Genomic DNA, 6,183 nt, shown 5'->3' with positions numbered 1-6,183 from the left:
GAAGGCCCTGCTAGCCTCTGGTGGGAAAATTTTGAAGCTATGCGCCCGGTCGGCCAAATCACTACTTGGGCTGAACTCAGTGAGGCTTTCCGTGAGCATGACATTCCGGAAGAACTCATAGATCGTAAGAGGGAGGAGTTCTGCAATTTCACCCAAGGAAGACTGACTGTGGATGCATATAGCCGTGAATTTGGGAATCTGGCATGTTATGCTCCTGAAGAAGTATCTACCGACGCTAAGAAGCAGGCAAGGTTCCGCAAGGGCCTTAGCCCTGAGCTTCGCCGCGATCTTTGTCTGCACGAGTGCACATCCTTCCAGAAGTTGGTCAATAAAGCCATCAGCGCTGAGACAGGCCAGTCTGAATATGACGCTTCACGCAAACACTCACATGATTTTGGCTCTTCATCCGGCTCTGGAGCTCAGAAGCGCCGAGTGTGGATCCCAAGCACGGCACTGCCACCCAGGTTCATTCCGAGCCCATCCTTTGAGGCGCCTCGTCCCAACCAGCAATTTGCACCGCCCAAGCCCTATGGTGGCCCAACTGCTAATGCTGCTCCATGCCCCAATGTGGTGACATGCTTCAAGTGTGGAGAGCCGGGTCACTATAGTCGAGAGTGTCCCCAGAACAACCCCAATCAGACTGGAAAGTCCGTTGGCCGTGGTAAGCCAGCGGGAAAGACATTCTACGCCAAGCCGGTCACCACTACACGTGGCCATGTCAACTATGTCTCAGTCGAGGAGGCTCACGAGGATCCTAATGTCGTCCTTGGTATGCTCCTTGTTAACTGCCATCCGGCATCTGTTCTTTTCGATACTGGAGCATCTCATTCATTCATATCCGAGAACTATGCTCGATTGCATAACACGACATTCTGTGACATGCCCACTTCCATGGTAATTCAAACTCCGGGTTCCAAATGGCAAACTTCTAGAGTAAGCCATGGGAACGAAATTCTTGTCGATAGACTTGTCTTCCTTGCATCCTTAATAGCTCTCAAGTCCTCGAACATAAACATCATCTTGGGTATGGACTGGATGTCAGCTCATTATGCTAAGATTGATTGTGCCACTAGAACCGTTCAACTTACTCATCCATCGGGCAAGACAGTCAATGTCTTAACTCGAGTGGCCAAGCGCCAGCTTTACTCCCTAAATGCCAACCCCCTTCCAGACCTTGAGGATGTTCTGGTAGTCCGGGACTTCCCGGATGTCTTTCCCGAAGAACTGCCAGGTGTTCCACCTGACAGGGATGTCGAGTTCATGATAGACCTTGTCCCAGGAACCGTTCCAATTTCTAGGAGACCCTACAAGATGGCACCCTTAGAACTAGCCGAGCTTAAGAATCAACTTGATGAGTCCTTGAAAAAGGGTTTCATCCGTCCTAGTTCCTCTCCTTGGGCTTGCCCCGTCCTCTTCGTCAAGAAGAAGGATGGAACGGATCGAATGGTTGTAGATTACCGACCTGTCAACCTGGTCACCATCAAGAACAAGTATCTGCTTCCCAGGATCAACGATCTGTATGATCAGCTTGCTGGATCCTCAGTCTTTTCCAAGATGGATTTGAGGTTAGGCTACCATCAGATCAAAATCAGAAACGGGGACATTCCCAAAACGGCCTTTGTTACTCGTTATGGCCAATACGAGTACACCGTTATGTCGTTTGGTTTAACCAATGCCCCAGCTACCTTCTCTCGGTTAATGAACTCGTTCTTCATGGAGTACTTGGATAAATTTGTCGTAGTATACCTCGATGACATACTCATCTACTCCAAGAATGAAGAGGAACACGCCGAACATCTAAGGCTGGTATTGATGAAACTTCGAGAGCATCGCCTTTATGCCAAATTCTCCAAGTGTGAATTTTGGTTGCCAGAAGTGATCTAGGCCATGTAATCTCTGGTAAGGGTATTGTTGTCAATCCCGAGCGAGTTCAAGCCGTCCTTCATTGGACTCCACCTGAGACGGTCAAGCAAGTTCAGAGTTTCCTTGGCTTAGCAAGCTATTGCCGCCGCTTCGTCGAGAATTTCTCCAAGGTTGCTAAACCTCTAACTGAACTCCTCAAGAAAGATAAAAGGTTCTAGTGGACTCCACAGTGCGAGTTCAGTTTTCAGGAACTGAAAAGACGCCTGACATCTGCTCCCGTACTGGTACCACCAGATTTCTCCAAGGACTTCATTATCTATTGCGATGCCTCGCGACAAGGACTAGGTTGCATACTCATGCAGGATCGTCAGGTAATTGCCTATGCTTCACGACAATTACACCCACATGAGGAAAACTATCCCACACATGATCTAGAGCTTGCAGCTGTAGTCCATGCACTCAAAACTTGGCGACATTACCTCCTTGGTAATCGTTGCGAGATCTTCACCGATCACCAAAGTTTGAAATATATCTTCACCCAACCGGATTTGAATCTCAGGCAACGACATTGGGTCGAGTTGATCTCGGATTACGACTGAGGAATAACTTACACCCCGGGCAAAGCCAATGTCATGGCTGATGTGCTAAGTCATAAATCTTATTGTAACAACCTGATGTTACACCAAAGCCAACCACTTCTCCACGAGGAATTTCGTAAGCTCAATCTTCACATTGTTCCTTGAGGATTCCTATCCACACTGGTGGCGAAACCTACCCTTACGGAACAGATCATCAAGGCACAGAAGGTAGATCCGGGAATCTCCCGTATTAAGAGAAATGTTAAGAAAGGAGTCGCGAATTGTTTCTCCGTTGATGATCAAGGTGTCGTATACTTTGGAAACCGCTTAGTGGTTCCAAAGGCACGAAACCTGAGGCGGCTGATCCTTAAGGAAGCTCATGAATCCCCTCTCACCATTCATCCCGGTAGTGCTAAAATGTATCAAGACCTAGGCCAGAGGTTTTGGTGGACTAGGATGAAGAGAGAAATCGCTCAATACATTGCTAATTGCGATGTTTGTCATCGTGTTAAAGCAGAGCATCAATGACCTGCTGGCACCCTTCAACCTTTGGCTATTCCCGAGTGGAAATGGGATAAAATCAGTATGGATTTCATCACTGGGTTTCCCAGGACCAAGAGAGGGAATAATGCCATCTTCGTCGTGATCGACCGCCTTTCCAAGGTAGCCCATTTCCTACCTGTTCGTGAGAGTATCACCGCTAGCCAGCTAGCTGAGTTATACATCTCCCGAATAGTGTCACTTCATGGTGTCCCATTGGAAATTAACTTAGACCGTGGGAGTCTCTTCACCTATCGATTTTGGGAAAGTTTCCAAAATGCTATGGGAACTCGTCTCTCTTTTAGCACCGCCTTCCATCCTCAATCAAGTGGTCAAGTAGAGCGAGTCAATCAAATTCTGGAAGATATGCTCCGAGCTTCTGTCATCTCGTTCGGAATGGGTTGGGAGAATTGCCTTCCATTCGCGGAGTTTGCTTATAACAATAGTTATCAAGCTAGCTTGGGCAAGGCTCCTTTCGAAGTTCTCTATGGACGAAAATGTCAAACGCCTCTTAACTGGTCAGAAACCGGGGAAAGACAACTCTTTGGCCCGGATATGATTCAGGAAGAAGAAGAGCAGGTTCGCGTTATTCGTGAGAAATTGAAAACAGCCCAATCTCGTCAAAAGAGTCAATATGATCGTAAACATAAGCTTATGACTTATGAAGTCGGCGAGAAGGCTTACCTTCGGGTTACTCCGTTAAAGGGAACCCATCGTTTCAGTATCAAAGGCAAATTGGCTCCTCGTTGCATCGGACCCTTTCGCATTCTTGCTAAATGAGGAGAAGTTGCCTACCAATTGGAACTACCTTCGCATCTTTCCAGAGTTCACGATGTCTTCCACGTTTCTCAACTCAGGCGTTGCTTCGCGGATCCTATCCGTGGAGTGGACCACGAAACGCTTCATTTACAAGATAACTTCTCATATCGGGAATATCTCGTTCGTATCCTTGATCAAGCCGATCGTACCACTCGACGCCATAATATCAAGTTTCTCAAGGTTCAATGGTCACACCATTCCGAGAAAGAAGCCACTTGGGAAAGGGAGGATCGTCTTCGACTCGAGTACCCCACCTTCTTTCCAGAGGATCCTAAATCTCGGGACGAGATTCTTTTGAGTGGGGGTGAGTTGTCACACCCTAGCTAGTTCAAGCATTAGAGTGTGCATCATGTTTAAATTCCTCTTAAATTTGAAATGGGGAAGACAGAACCCCCAGCACCCCCCTGGAACAACTAGGGTTTACTAAAAACTTTTCCAATGAACCTGAAATGCCCTTCTAAAAAGCCCACCCTTTATGTTTTGGGTTAAAACCTTTGACAAAAATGGTGCACATTTTTCTAGGACATCAAAGGTCATTGGATTAATCCTTATGGTATTTGCATTTGGGCATTTAAATGCTATAAAATATTTTAAATGCTCAAATAATCATAAACTAAAATGTTGCTGTTGGATATATTCTAAGCAGTGGCCATGATTAATTTTATGATTTTTGGTAATGCCCTGGCATTTTTAGTAAAGCCCTTAAGTTATAGAAATAATAAATAAATAAAAAAACAGAAAAGGAGGGGAAGAACAGGGACTTACCTGGCGCAGCCCACCAGCCCACCCGGCTCGGCCCAGTCCACTGGCTCATGCCAGTCGTCCCCCTCCTCTCGCCAGGAGGACGAGGAGCGCGTGGCCGGCGCCCGCGGCCACACGCCGGCCACCTCCTGCTTCCGCCGACGCCCTGGAGACGTCCACGAGTGCCATGCCGACCCCCACGTCTCCCTCACTTTCTTCCCACTCTCCCCGTGGCCTCTCCCCCTCTCTGGCTCTCTCCCCATCTTCCTGCCGAGCGCAGCCGTCGCCGCCGACAAGCTTCATCGCAGCCACCGCCGTCCATTCGTTGCCCTATCATGCCAGGAAGCTCCGCCGTCGTCGACTACATCAAGTAGGCCGAGCCCCGAGTGCTCGCTCGCCCTGGAGACATTGCACCGAGCTCGTCCTCAACTCCGGCCACCGGAGATCCCCTTTGCCGCTCCGCTCGCTCCAGCCCTTCCCCGAGCTCGCCGTTTGCTCCCCTGCAACCGCTGTGAGCTCCGCCACCGTTTCCCCTCTCCCCGCGCTCGTCCGCGTCCTCTAACCACCTCTGCTATCGAAGCCGAAGCTCGCCGCCGCCACCGCACGTCGCCGTCATGGCCATAGCCACGTTGGGATGCCACCGAGCACGCCTTTGTCTTCCACGCACTCGCAGGAGCCCGTAGCACCCCCGCACGCCCCTCGCCGTGCCCCCTAGCGACTAGCTCGACCTCACCCGAGCTCCGGCCGCCGCCAAACTCGTCGCCGACGACGTTTCCGGCCACCCCAGCTCCACCCACTGCCACCACTCGATGCGGCTTCCTTCCTGCATCACGTAGATAGTCTCCGCCGCCCATTTGGTCACCGGAGTGCAAATCCCGCACTGCTCCGCCGCGTGTGGCCTCGCCGGCGGCTAGACACCGGCGAGTTTGACTCTGTTTGACCCCTGTGTGGGCCCAGGTTGACCCCCTGAGTCTATGACAGGTGGGGCCGGTCTGCTAATTAGTTTAGGATTAGTTTTAACTAATTTTAATTAGTTTAGTCACTAACATGTGGGCCCAGGCCCCACTGACAGCAAATTAGTGTTAATTTAATTCTATCAATTAGCTGAGTCACTGGCAGACAGGGCCCACCAGTCAGGTTTGACCTGGCTGACCTAGTTGACCGCTGACGTCACACCTATGTCATGCTGACGTATTAATTCAATTACTGGATTTATTCTTTAATAGGAAATTCCAGAAAATAGCCAAAACTTCTAAAAATCATAGAAAATCAACCATAGCTCCAAATGCAAAGATTTATATATGAAAAATGATCAGAAAAAATCAATCTATCCATTTGTAATGGTTTCATGCATGACAAAACAAGTTAACCTTGTTGTTTAAGCAGAATAAGATAATGCACTAATAAGGCCATGTTAAATGAGCTAACATTTGAATCTTAGATTCAAATGAGTTCATTCCATCCTGTTTTAGCTTGCATTAGGCCAAGACACATTCATTTTGCCATGTCATAGCATGCATCATACAGTTGCAAATTGTCATGTGTTGATTATGTTCGGTGTATCTTTCGTGGTAGGTTCTGCCTCCGAGGATAACCCCGAGTATCCGTCTGAAGGGCAGTACCCTACTACCACTACAACAAG

The sequence above is a fragment of the Triticum urartu genome, chromosome 1, assembly GCF_003073215.2.
Source record: "Triticum urartu cultivar G1812 chromosome 1, Tu2.1, whole genome shotgun sequence".
Taxonomy (NCBI): domain Eukaryota; kingdom Viridiplantae; phylum Streptophyta; class Magnoliopsida; order Poales; family Poaceae; genus Triticum; species Triticum urartu.
This window is presented reverse-complemented; position numbering follows the sequence as displayed.